At 50.3% G+C, this 12142-nt stretch overlaps 1 long non-coding RNA gene across 2 annotated transcripts; it reads right to left on the bottom strand.

The window, feature by feature from the left end:
* Positions 1 to 2160: 2160 nt before the first annotated feature.
* On the bottom strand, positions 2161 to 8326 carry LOC114811260. Of its 2 annotated transcripts, none has more exons than XR_003758930.2 (3): positions 8233 to 8326; positions 3419 to 4208; positions 2161 to 2574 (listed from the first exon to the last, which is right to left on the bottom strand). It is a non-coding gene; the product is annotated as an uncharacterized LOC114811260 (long non-coding RNA). The 2 variants fall into 2 exon arrangements; XR_003758929.2 differs by having other exon boundaries at positions 3485 to 4208.
* Between the last annotated feature and the right edge of the window lie 3816 nt (positions 8327 to 12142).

Below are 12142 nucleotides of genomic sequence, written 5' to 3'. Positions count from 1 at the left end.
CACACTAGAGTTGCCGCCCACACGGCTAAACGGTCCGGAGTTGTTGCCATTTGACAGTCTCCAATCCTTCAGCCCTCAGGCAGGCAGTCCCTCACAGACTGTACCTCTAGTCTACTGCTAATGCCGACGAGCGTTTATACTGCTCGGAAGAAATCTCGAAGAACGTACCTTGTTTCGTCTTCCAAAGGAAGGATTCCCTGCAGCGTCGGATGACTCCGTTCAAATTTAATCAGCTAAAAGGCTTCCGTTCTGCTTGAAGAAACATCTTACCTGCATGCGGCTAAGAATTCTTCGGTGCTTGTTAGTGATCACCAGGGTAAATAGCGTGGATTGGTGCATAAACAGGCAGTGAAGGAAAACGTGGAGTTTGGTTAGCATTTTGCTCTCTGTTAAGGTCTCTTTGTCACATAGTCATGTCGATAATGCTTTTTTGATAGTCTGGATGCAATATGACTCTTGGGGCAATGAGGCCATAAAGTAATTATTCCTACATTAAGAAAAAAGAAATGCCTGGGGCTAATCACCCATTCTAGGGGGAGGCAAAAACCCCACTGTGTTTCCTCTCCACTATGACTTTTCTTCCTCCTTTTGGCTTTGGGCTTTACTTCTCAACCAGATACGCTGTTAAAGGTTGCCGTTAAAAAGCGGCCGTTAAAGGTATTCAAGGACATCGGACCCCTAAGTGCCCCAGGCTCACAGTATGCCGCAGTGGAAACTTTTGGGTGAATCTACAGAATCCAGACGGTTTCTCTGGAAAAAAGTTTTGCAGATATGACCACACTTACTGCTCTGTGTGAATGTGTATGCCAATCAAATGATCAATCAATCAGTGATATTTATTGAACACTTCATAATAATTGTGGTATTTGTTAAGTGCCTACTATGTGCCAGGCACTCTACTAAGTGCTAGGGTGGATAAAAGTAAATCGGGTCGGATACAGTCCCTGTCCCACTACCCCCATTTTGCAGATGAGGCAGCAGGCACAGAAAAGCCGCATCACTTGTCCAAGGTTACACAGCAGACGTGGCAGAGCAGGGACCTTCTGACTTCCAGGCCCGTACTCTATCCATTTGCTGTGTGCAGAACACTGTACTAAGAACTTGAGCGAGTACAATACATTAGGGTTGGTAGACATGATTCCTATCCACATGAAGCTTAGAGTCAGATATATATATGTGGGTACATACACACAGAGATGGAGGGAGGGAGAGAGAGAAAGAAAGAGAATCTGGTATTAGAAATGATATTTATTGAATGTCACCGTAGGCAACTAAGGGCTTAGGAAAGTTCAACGGTTGCTCAAAATATAGCCAGCTGTCCCACACCTTGAGGATTCCCATCTTGACGGTCCCCACTTTGACCCGTTGTTCAATGCCCGACACCCACTATTTTCCCCCACGCACAACCATTTCTCCCAGAGCCGCCGAGCGACAGCCCGGAATCTGGCAGACCGGACCGAGAGTCCTCTGAAATCAGAGATGGAGACCCGCGGGTGAATTCTACCTTGTCGGTTTCACCGTGAACTCAAACAGGATGGGGGACGACAAGCCTGAAACCCGAGAGGCGTCTCTCAACCCGGTTTGCTTTTGCGGTAGGTGGTTTTCCGGGCTCCTTAATCTGAGCTGCTTCCAGATCCAGCGCCTGTTAGTTAGCATTCCAGGGCTCGAGTGTCTCACTCCGCCCTGGTCTAATTAGGTCAAGGAGCACGGCCTCTTTCCTCTCAGACTCGTTTCCCGAGCTCCCGCGGGGTTGGGGGCCGGCAGCTGCTGCGGTCCAGGGAGGGCGGGCACAGAGCACATTAGGAGACAAGCTGTGCTCCGGACAGGCCCACTGTCTCGTTGTCATGTGGCATTTTGGAAGTTACCGAAGGTCCGGAGTCAGCCTGGTGAGACTTTGGAACAAAGTCAGGAGAGAGTCAGCTCTCCTCTTTTGTGAAAAAAGAAAGTTGCTGTCAAGATTTTCCCTTCTTAAAAGGACAGTTAAGGCCTTTAATGTTCCATGAAATGATACTTCCCTACAGTAACGCCGTCAAACATCAATCATTCTGAACCAGGGTTCGTCAATCAATTTACCGGTAGTATTTATTGAGTCTTTACTGTGAGCCGATCACTGCCCTAAGTGCTTGGGAGACTACAGTACCACAAAGTTGATAGACACAGTCTCTTTCCTGGAGGAATTTCTCCTCCAGGATGGGAGAGGAGGGGAGGTCGGCTAGAGAGGGAGAGGCTGAAACTACAACTGTCACGGGAAGGAATGGAGGAGCAACAGAGGCGGTAGACATGTTCCCTACCCACACCGAGCTTACGGTCTGGAGATAGGACAATAGAAGGCTGGTTGCAGGCTTGTTTAAAATCAAAAAGTCAATGGGTCTTATAGCCTCGGGCATCATGGAAGCAGGATATACCTACTCTACTGGACGAATCAGACCTGTGTTCTAATCCTGGCACTGCTACTTGCACGTGGTGTGACCTTGGACGAGTCACTTCACTTCTCTGGTCCTCCAGGAGGAGATGTGGCACTGTCTCTCTTTTCTTTGTTTCGTTCCGTTCCAAGCTCTTTTTTCTCACCGTTTCCTAAAGGTAAAGCAGACAGATCTTTAATTTACCCTCCCGGCTCCTCACGTAGGGAGGGAGTGCCGGCGAAGGCTGCCATCTTTTGATTTATCTGGGCAAAGCCGGACCGGGTTGGAAACTGAGATAGCTAAAAAACTGTCCGGCGGCTAAAAGCCAAAAGGGCAGAGGCAGGTCGACCGTCCCAGATGTGTGATGTTGGGAAAAGCCATCCGGAATGCGACAGTGCAGAAGTCACCCGAATCACGGAGCCAGAAGACATCTGGTGTCTTGTCCCTCCCCGATTAGCCGAAGCTCCCTTCCCATCACTTTCCACACCGCGGCTGCCAGATTAAAAAAAAATCTGAATGCCGACCCCTAGACCTCCGCTTCTCTCCAGATTCAGGGGGACAATGGCCCCATTGCCGCCCAATTTCTATTTGGCAAAAGAACACTAAGGGTTGGGATCCAGTTCAAAACTTCAGTTCTCCCTGGCTCACTTGAGGCTGCCGGTCTTGCCTCCCTAACCCGTGTTCCACACCCCCAACCCAATTTCCCTCTCCTTTTCCCCCAGTCCTTGCTTGCGTTTTAATGAAATAGAGAACAGAGACTTGGGTCAAACCCCTGGGAGAGTGTAAACACATAAAGTCGATTTCCTATTTATTCCCGATGAACCGTCTGTGAGGTACAATGGCAGTCTCTCACCACTCAATGTATTTTCTTTCTCCTCGCTGCACGGAATTAATTTTTGCCCTCCATCAGAAAAAAGAGCCCTACAGTAGGGTCATTTTTCCCGAATGCCGCACTTGCTTTGTCGTAGGAAATCTGTGTGTCATTTACTTAGCTGAAAAGGATCCTTTCGACTCACCCTAAATGCAACTACCCCGTAATGGACCAAAATCGTTTTATTTTTCCTCTCAGTGTGTCCGCTGACCTTCAGTATTCAGAGTGCCTGCAAGGTCCCGGAAGAACCATCTTCATTCCGGGGCTGTCGGCAGCCTTCCTGTTTAAGCTCCGCGGAGAACGGCGAGCTGGAATTCCAGGTTTGCAGTGAGCTCGGTGGAAGCATACCGAAAGGTAATAGAGTTGTAGAACAAAACGAGTAAGACCTCTCAGGGTCACAAAAAGAAATCATGAATCCAAACTGTGAAATAGCCTTTTTGCTCAGAAAAACAGCCCCTTGTGGGGGGGTGAGGTGATGGAGTATTTTTTCCTAACGGTTGCCAGAGCTTTCTCCCAAGAAGCACTTAGCATAGCTTCGGCCCTGGTGCCATTATAGTTTTGACAACGATCCTGCCTTGTCTTCTAGGGATGTCCAGCCCTTCCGCAAGATCTCTCCTGGTCCTGGGGCGATGGTGGGCACCGCATCAATCCCACTCTCTCCCGGCCGGAGATCTCCCGGCCCGGCCCAAAGGCGAAGTCACACTGGGCTTTCTCCTCCAGGTTCTCTGCGTCCCTTCTGAGAGCCGTCCCAGCCAGGCCTACGGGAAGCCCGGAAGGGGTACAGGTGTGGGTACCTTTTGGGGTTTTAATTTTCCCCGGGAGTTTCCTCACGGTTTCAGTTTATTCTAGCTCCACGGTGCTGTCCACTAGGTCCGCGGGGCCTTCGCTGCCCCTAGGATACAGCTCCATCTCTGTCCAGCCAGAAGCAGCATGGCCTAGTGGATAGAGTACGGACCCGGGAGTCAGGAGGTCATGGATATTAATCCTGGCTCCACCCCTTTCATTCATTCATTCGTATTTATTGAACGCTTACTGTGTGCAAACCACTGTACTAAGCGCTTATCTGCCGTGTGATCTTGGACGTGTCACTTCACTTCTCTGTGTCTCAGTTACCTCACCCGTAAAACGGAGATGAAGACTGTGAGTCCCATATGGGACAGGGACTGTGTCTAACCTGATTTACTTGTATCCACCCCAGGGCTTAGTACAGTGCCCGACACATAGTAAACGCCGAGCAATACAACAACAAAAAAAGGATCCCTGTGAACCCTGCAGTACAGAATGCATAAGCGGGGTGGATTGGGCAGATAAGGGAGAGGGAGGGGAGAGTCGGGGGAGTCCAGAAGCCGGTGGTTGGGAACTTCTGCCACAAGAGGAAGGAGGAAGGTACCTCCCAGAAGCTTCCGAGGAGGCAGATGGGAGCAGAAGGACACCCTGTTAGTCGAACAGCCGTTATCTCTACGCCACAGCAATGACGGATGGGAAGTTGACGGTTGACCCTCTGGGCAGCCACTGTCCAAGATTCTCTGGACATCCAAGCCATGGGGGCCTCCACATGTTGCCCACAGTCCATCCAGGCAGTGCGTGGATGAATTAAAAACCCAAACTTGCTTCCAGGGTGGGTTTTCTTGGCCTCCAGAGCCATCAGGGGCCAAACTGCTCTCTTTTTCCCAGTGCAGCCCCAACCCAGCCTGGGAGGAGTAGGCCGCAGCTTGCCGGCTCTTGATCTGGCCACGGCAAGGCTCACCCCACCTTCCTTCCTTCTCTCGCTCTCGGGGGACAGGGAATAATAATATCACGGGGATGGATAAAACAAGGTGGGGCTGTCTTCTGGTAGAGTCCCCCAAGAACAAGATGGGGCATTTTCATTCAGAATGAAAAGGTTGCCCCGGCTTATTCTACCACCTCTGAGCGGAGCCTTTGCAAAAGAACCAAGAGCGATCCTTTAAGAAGCAACGCGAATGTTAATAAGGAAAGCGATGAAAAGGCAATAATAAATTTGTGAATATACTTGAAAACAGTTATCTATGGGGTAGATTTGTATGTAATCGGGATTGACCTAGTGAATAGAAATCAGAACAGTTGTTAGGAATTTAGCAGGGGGCCTATTGGTAAAGACTCACGTTTGGTAGACGGGAGGGCTTTAATCCTGGTTTGGCCACTCGCCTGCTCTGTGACCTGGTGTAAGTCACTTTGCTTCTCTGTGTCTCAGTATCTTCATTTGTAAAATGAAGATTCAATCTTTTTCTGATATTTAAGTGCTTACTATGTGCCAAGCACTGTACTAGATACAAGCTAATCGGGTTGGACACAGTCCCTTTCCCACCCGGGGCTCATAGTCTTAATCCCCATTTTAGAGATGAGGTAACCGAGACCCAGAGAAGTAAAGTGGCTTGCCCAAGGTCACACAGCAGACAAGTGGTGGAGCTGGGATTAGAACCCAGGTCCTTCTGACTCCCAGGACTGTGCTCTATCCATTAGGCCACGCTGCTTTTGTTCTCCCATCCCTCTTAGACTAGGAGTCCCAGGTGGGACAGGGACTGTGTCCTACCTGATTATCCTGTATCTCCCCCAGCGTTTTGTACAGTCCTTGGCATAAAGTAAGCAGTGAGGATCTCCCCAGCCAAGGAGCCGGACAGCTGGTCACCGGGCCGGAGCCCGCGAGCAGCCTTTGATAAATAAGGACGGCAAATCCAGTAGCGACTTGAAAACCGCGTGAGTCTGACCGAAAACTCACGGAGTTAAAATGTGTGAAATATTTCTACTTCTGCTGGCAACACATCCTGTTGCCCAAAACAGATATTTCTCCAGCTCAAAATACTCCCCAAGCAGCAAGACGGCTTGCCATCTGTCCTGCAGTCAGAGCACACGTGCCCACTGGTCTTACCCGTACTTTAATGCCATGGTAAAATCTCAGTCGCCTCACGTGAGACTACCGTTTCCCCAGGACTCTTTGATCTCACGCTAGCCGAGACTTAATAATAATAACGTTGGTATTTGTTAAGCGCTTACTATGTGCAGAGCACTGTTTTAAGCGCTGGGGGAGATACAGGGTCATCAGGTTGTCCCACGTGAGGCTCGCAGTCTTCATCCCCATTTTGCAGATGAGGTAACTGAGGCACAGAGAAGTTAAGTGACTTACCCACGGTCACACAGCTGACAAGTGGCTGAGCCGGGATTCGAACCCACGACCTCTGACTCCCAAGCCCGGGTTCTTTCCACTGAGCCACGCCGCTTGCACCTTGAAGAACATAATTTACTCAGCATCGGTGGCGGAGAAGCAGGGTGGCCTAGTGGATAGAACCCGGGCCTGGGAGTCAGAGGACCCGGGTTCTAATCTCGACTCTGCCGATTGCTTGCTTGTGACCTTGGGCGAATCACCAAACTTCTTCGTGCCTCAGTTCCCTCAACTGTAAAATGGGGATTAAATCTTATGCCCTCCTATTTAGACAGCGAGCCGCGCGTGGGACGGGGACTGTGTCCAAACTGATAAACTTGTATCTATGCCAGTGCTTAGCACAGTGCTTCGCACACGGTAAGTGTTTAACGAAAATCATAAAACAAGTAAACGACAGTTATGATTTTAAGCACTTACTATATGTCTAAACACTGGGGAAGATAGAAGACAATCGGATCAGCCAGTACCCGTCCCAGTCCTTGCTTATAAGGGGATGGGGGAGTAAATGTCTTATCCCCATTTTACAGATGAGGAAACTGGGACACAGAAAGGTCTTCTGAGGTCTCAAAGCAGGCTGAGATTCTTCTCTAAGAATCCCGAATTACAGTGTCTTTCACACAGAGGCCCCAGGCTGCTGGAAGTCAAGGCAAATGAAGCGGGAATGGGGATTTCTAAAGGCTGCTTGAGAAGGTCTTCCCCCAGCCTCTCCTCAAAATGCGAACCCGGGATTATCTTGGAAGGCCTCGCTGTAGCAGGCTGAGGAGTGAGGGTTGACCTGCTCTACCCACCAGGCCACGCTGCTTTTGTGGAAGCAAAAGCACCGAAGGTGGTGGATGCTAAAGGGATGTTTTCAATGGTTTGGGGTGGTCCCGCCCAGAGGAACTGCCCTGGACCCCCGTCAGAACCCAAAGCTAAAGAGAAGCAGTGTGGCCTAGTGGAAGCAGTGTGGTTCAGTGGAAAGAGCCTGGGCTTGGGAGTCAGAGGTCATGGGTTTGATTTCCCGCTCTGCCACTTGTCCGCTGCGTGACTGTGGGCAAGTCACTTCACTTCTCTGTGCTTCAGTTACCTCATCTGAAAAATGGGGATTCAGACTGTGAGCCCCATGAGGGACAACCTGATGACCCTGTATCTCCCCCAGCGCTTAGAACAGTGCTCTGCATATAGTAAGTGCTTAACAAATACCAACATTATTATTATTATTATTATTATTATTGTTAAGCAGGCTTGGGAGTCAGAATGACCTGGGTCCCAATCCCACCTCTGTCACTTGTCTGCTCTGTGACTTTGGGCGAGTAACTTTACTTCTCTGTGCCTCCGTTCCCTCATCTGTAAAATGGGGATTAAGACTGGGAGCCCCATGTGGGACATGGATTGTGTCCAACCTGCTTAGTTTGTATCTACCCCAGTGCTCAGAACAGTCCCTGATACATAGTAAGTCCTTAATGAATACCGTCATTATTATTATCCTCATGCGGCCCATGGATTGGGTCCAACGTGATTAGCAAGAATCTACTCGAGCAGCTCAGAACGGCGACGGGCATTGAGTAAGCCTTAACAAATATCATCGAAAAAGTCCCATTAGCAGATCGAGGCTCACTGTTTCCCTCCTTCAGAATCTCCTTCGCCACGTCCAGCTGCCCCGCGTAATCCTGGGCACGAACGCAACCGCTTCTCACCAGACAGGTCTCTCTTGCCCTCCCCCCTCTCGATTTCCTCCATTCTTGAGATCTTCCAACCTTCCTCCATCCCAGGTCCAACTCCAGGCCTCTGCCCCAACCTACTTTAATCTCCGGGTTCCGTGGGAAGGGGCTGGAAACCAAATGGTCCAGGAGGGAGAGGAGGAGCCAGGCCGCCGTTCATCCGGCAGGGCGAGAACAAAGGGAACTGTGTTCTGGAGGACTTTATTTTCCTCCCTCCAGGCGTGGCTGGATCTGGGCCCACCCAGAGGGACCATGACCGCTGATGACACGTGTCATTCTCCTTGCCCTCCAGCCTCTTTGGGGAGCCACACCGGAGCAGGCCAGGACTCCGCCCCGTGGCCTCAGGCTGTGACAAACCGAATTGGCCGGACTCCTGGAACTCTTGGCTCTGTGTTCCCCATGGATGCGAGTAGAAGCGGCAGTTGCCAATGAGCCTCCTCTCAGTGCCGCACGCTGTACTGAGCGCTCAGGCAGGTTCAGCAAAATAGGTGTGTTCCCAGCTTCCATTCCCATCTCCAGACGTGAAGCCGAGAGGGTCAGGAGCCATTGGGGGGTCTGGATAGAGAGGCCGCTCTGCCCACAACGATCTTACAGTCCAGAGGGGTCGAGAGATGACAGAGCCGACCCTTTTCCAATGTTTCTGTGCTAATTGATGGGCTGTTTGTTGCCATCGATTTCCACTTAATGAGGCATCCAGGGCACTGGAATGGGAAAACTGTTAAAGACATAAAGCTTTTATCGGTTCTCTTTTAACCTTTTAGAGATCAAAGAAAATGGAAAGCGGTCCCTTTAGCTGCCGAGAAATGAAGCTTTTTGGAAGTTTTCTTTTCTTAATTGAAAGCCCTGTCCCGCCCCCAGCCCACACTAATCCCCTCAAACCATCTCAGGAAAGCAATTCCCAGGAAAGCAATTTAGCAAGTTATTACTCCCCGCGCAAATCCACTAACTGTGTAATTGATGAATCCATCACCTGGAAGTTTCCAGCCCCACTCCCGCGGACCTCGCACCTCGGAGAATCCCTGTCGGGCATCGCGAGGGGCTGACAGACTTGACATCCGTTTTCCATCATGGCAGAGGCCGAGTTCACCTGGAGGAGCAGTGCGGCCTAGTGGGAAGAGCGTGGGCCTAGGAGTCAGTAGGACCTGGGTTCTAATCCCAGCTCTGCCACGTGTCTGCAGTGTGGCCTTGGGCAAGTCACTTTACTTCTCTGTGCCTCAGTTCCCTCTTTTATAAAAAATGGAGATTAAAACTGGGAGCTCAATGTGGGACAGGGACTGTGTCCAACCCAATTACCTTGTCTCTTCCCCAGCGCTTTGTATGGTGCATGGCATTTAGTAAATGCTTAACAAATACCACAATTATAATTGTCATTATCTGGTCCCGGGCTCTTCCTGCCAGCTTGTAAAACGAGAAGACGAACAAGCGATCGTGCCCAAATAGGCAAGGCTACTCTCTCAGCCAACTAAGCCGGTTAGTTTGCACAGGACTCTCGTTTTGGGTCAAAGAAGTTTGTGGAAAACAGGGAATTTTCAGATGCTTCCCAACTCCCCTTATGGCCTCGCTCCTGAGTTCAACTCCCCCTCGCTCCCCGAAGTGGAAGTAGAAGAGGGATCAAAGAGGAAAGAAATAGAATGGAGTGAAAGTGTTCTCCCTCTCCAGCACCTCAGATCCAGCATGGCGGCCAAAACTCTGCAGTCAGGAGTGTGGCTGAGCACTTGAGAGACTATACTCGAATCGGTCGCCAACTGGTAGCCACGGTCCCTGCCCACAAGAAGTTTACAAGTCTAGTGGAGGAGCTCACAATCCAGCGGATAAAAGATTCCATTTCTATGAAGCAGTTTCCCCCACCACAGGGCTCCGCTTGCCTGGTAGATGTCAAGCGCCAAACCGGCGAAAGTTTTTCCGTGAACCTTCACAAACCACGTCTTTGTCTCGAGCGAGCTGAGTCACGTTCGAGGCAAAGACAAGCCTATCGGGCGAGGGAAGCCGGGACTCATTACTCCAGAAGTGAAACCAGATGTTTAGAGTGAGCTGGCTGGGGAGCCTTGGCTGGGTTAGGGCTGACGCTGTTTGGGTGATTAATTCGTCAGGCACCGCGCACTCCTAACGGATCCTGGCTCCGTGCCTTTCTTAAGTTTTTCTTCTATGGTATTTGTTCAGGCAGTCTATCAATCCTATTTATTGAGTGCTTATCGTGTGCAGAGCACTGTACTAAGCGCTTGGGAGAGTACAACAATAAATAGACATATTCCCTGCTCTCAATACACTGCACTAAGCACTGGGGTAGATACAAGACAGTCGGGTTGGACACAGTCCCTGTCCCACATAAAATCCCCATTTTACAGATGAGGTAACTGAGGCACAGAGAAGTGAAGTGCCCTGCCCAAGATCACAAGGCAGACAAGTGGCAGAGTGGGGATTAGAACCCAGGTCCTTCTGACTTCCAGGCCCACGCTTTATCCACTAGAGCACGGTATTTCTCTTACTGCACACTTCACTGGAAGGCACAAAATCTTATCTTTCTCAAGGGAGAAAGATAAGATTTGAGATGAGGAAGGACAGGGAAATCCACCCCCCTTCCCGACCCTCAGCCTTCCACCCAGAGGCCAAGCCGGGGCTCCCCTGCTCTCCATCTCTCCACGCCAACCTTCTCCGGAGAACAAAAATCGTTCTGCACGGGCAGCTGCAATTTGCTTGCCTGGGGGGATAATTAAAAAAACCTATTATGGAGGGAAATGGACTGTAATCCCATCCAGAGGCGAGAGTCGGGCACCGGGCAGGCTGTGCCGGGTAAATGGCCTGTTGCAAAATAAAATGCAATTGGCTCTCAGAAAAATGGCGAGCAGATTCTCCCTGATGAGGCACCCAGGACTTGTCCAGACGGGAGAGGAGGGAGGGTTAGAGGGAAAGGAGACTATTACTCTCTCCCTCAATCCCCAGCTTCAAAGCCTTATTGAGGGCCCATCTCCTCCAAGAGGCCTTACTAATAATAATGTTGGTATTTGTTAAGCGCTTACTATGTGCAGAGCACTGTTCTAAGCGCTGGGGTAGACACCGGGGAATCAAGTTGTCCCACGTGGGGCTCACAGTCTTAACCCCCATTTTCCAGATGAGATAACTGAGGCCCAGAGAAGTGAAGTGACTTGCTCACAGTCACACAGCTGCCAAGTGGCGGAGCCGGGATTCGAACCCCACGACCTCTGACTCCAAAGCCCGTGCTCTTTCCGCTGAGCCACGCCGTTTCTCTGACTACCCCCCAGCTTTCCTCTTCTCCCACTACCTTCTGCATCGCCCTGACTTGCTCCCTTTATTCATCCTCCTCTCAGCCCCACAGCACTAAGAGAAGCAGCGTGGCTCAGTGGAAGGAGCCCGGGCTTGGGAGTCAGAGGTCATAGGTTCGAATCCCAGCTCCGCCACTTGTCAGCTGTGTGACTGTGGGCAAGTCACTTCATTTCTCTGGGACTCAGTGACCTCATCTGTAAAATGGGGATGAAGACTGTGAGCCCCACGTGGGACAACCTGATGACCCTGTATCTACCCCAGGGCTTAGAACAGTGTCTCCCCCCTCTAGAATATAAGCCCCTTGAAGACAGGGATTGTCTCTCCTTATTGCTGAATTATACTTTCCAAGTGCTTAGTACAGTGCTCAATAAATACGACTGAATGAATCCAATGAAAGATGAATGACCGGTAGGGGAAGTAACAGAGAATAAAGGGGTGCGCCTAAGTGCCGTGAAGGATGGGATAAATCAGTGAATTTTGTATTTATTGAGCACTTACTGTGTGCAGAGCACTGTTCTTACTGCTTGGGAGAGTACAATATAGCAATATAATAGAGTTGGCAAGCATGTTCTCTGCCCAAAACAAGCTTACAGCCTAGAGGGGGAGATGGACATTAATATGAATAAATAATGATTATGTACGTAAGTACTGTGGGGCTGAGGAGTGAATAAAGGGAGAAAATCCAAGTGCTAGGGTGATGCAGAAGGGA

This window comes from Ornithorhynchus anatinus, chromosome 4 (genome assembly GCF_004115215.2).
Source record: "Ornithorhynchus anatinus isolate Pmale09 chromosome 4, mOrnAna1.pri.v4, whole genome shotgun sequence".
NCBI lineage: Eukaryota > Metazoa > Chordata > Mammalia > Monotremata > Ornithorhynchidae > Ornithorhynchus > Ornithorhynchus anatinus.
This window is presented reverse-complemented; position numbering and strand designations above follow the sequence as displayed.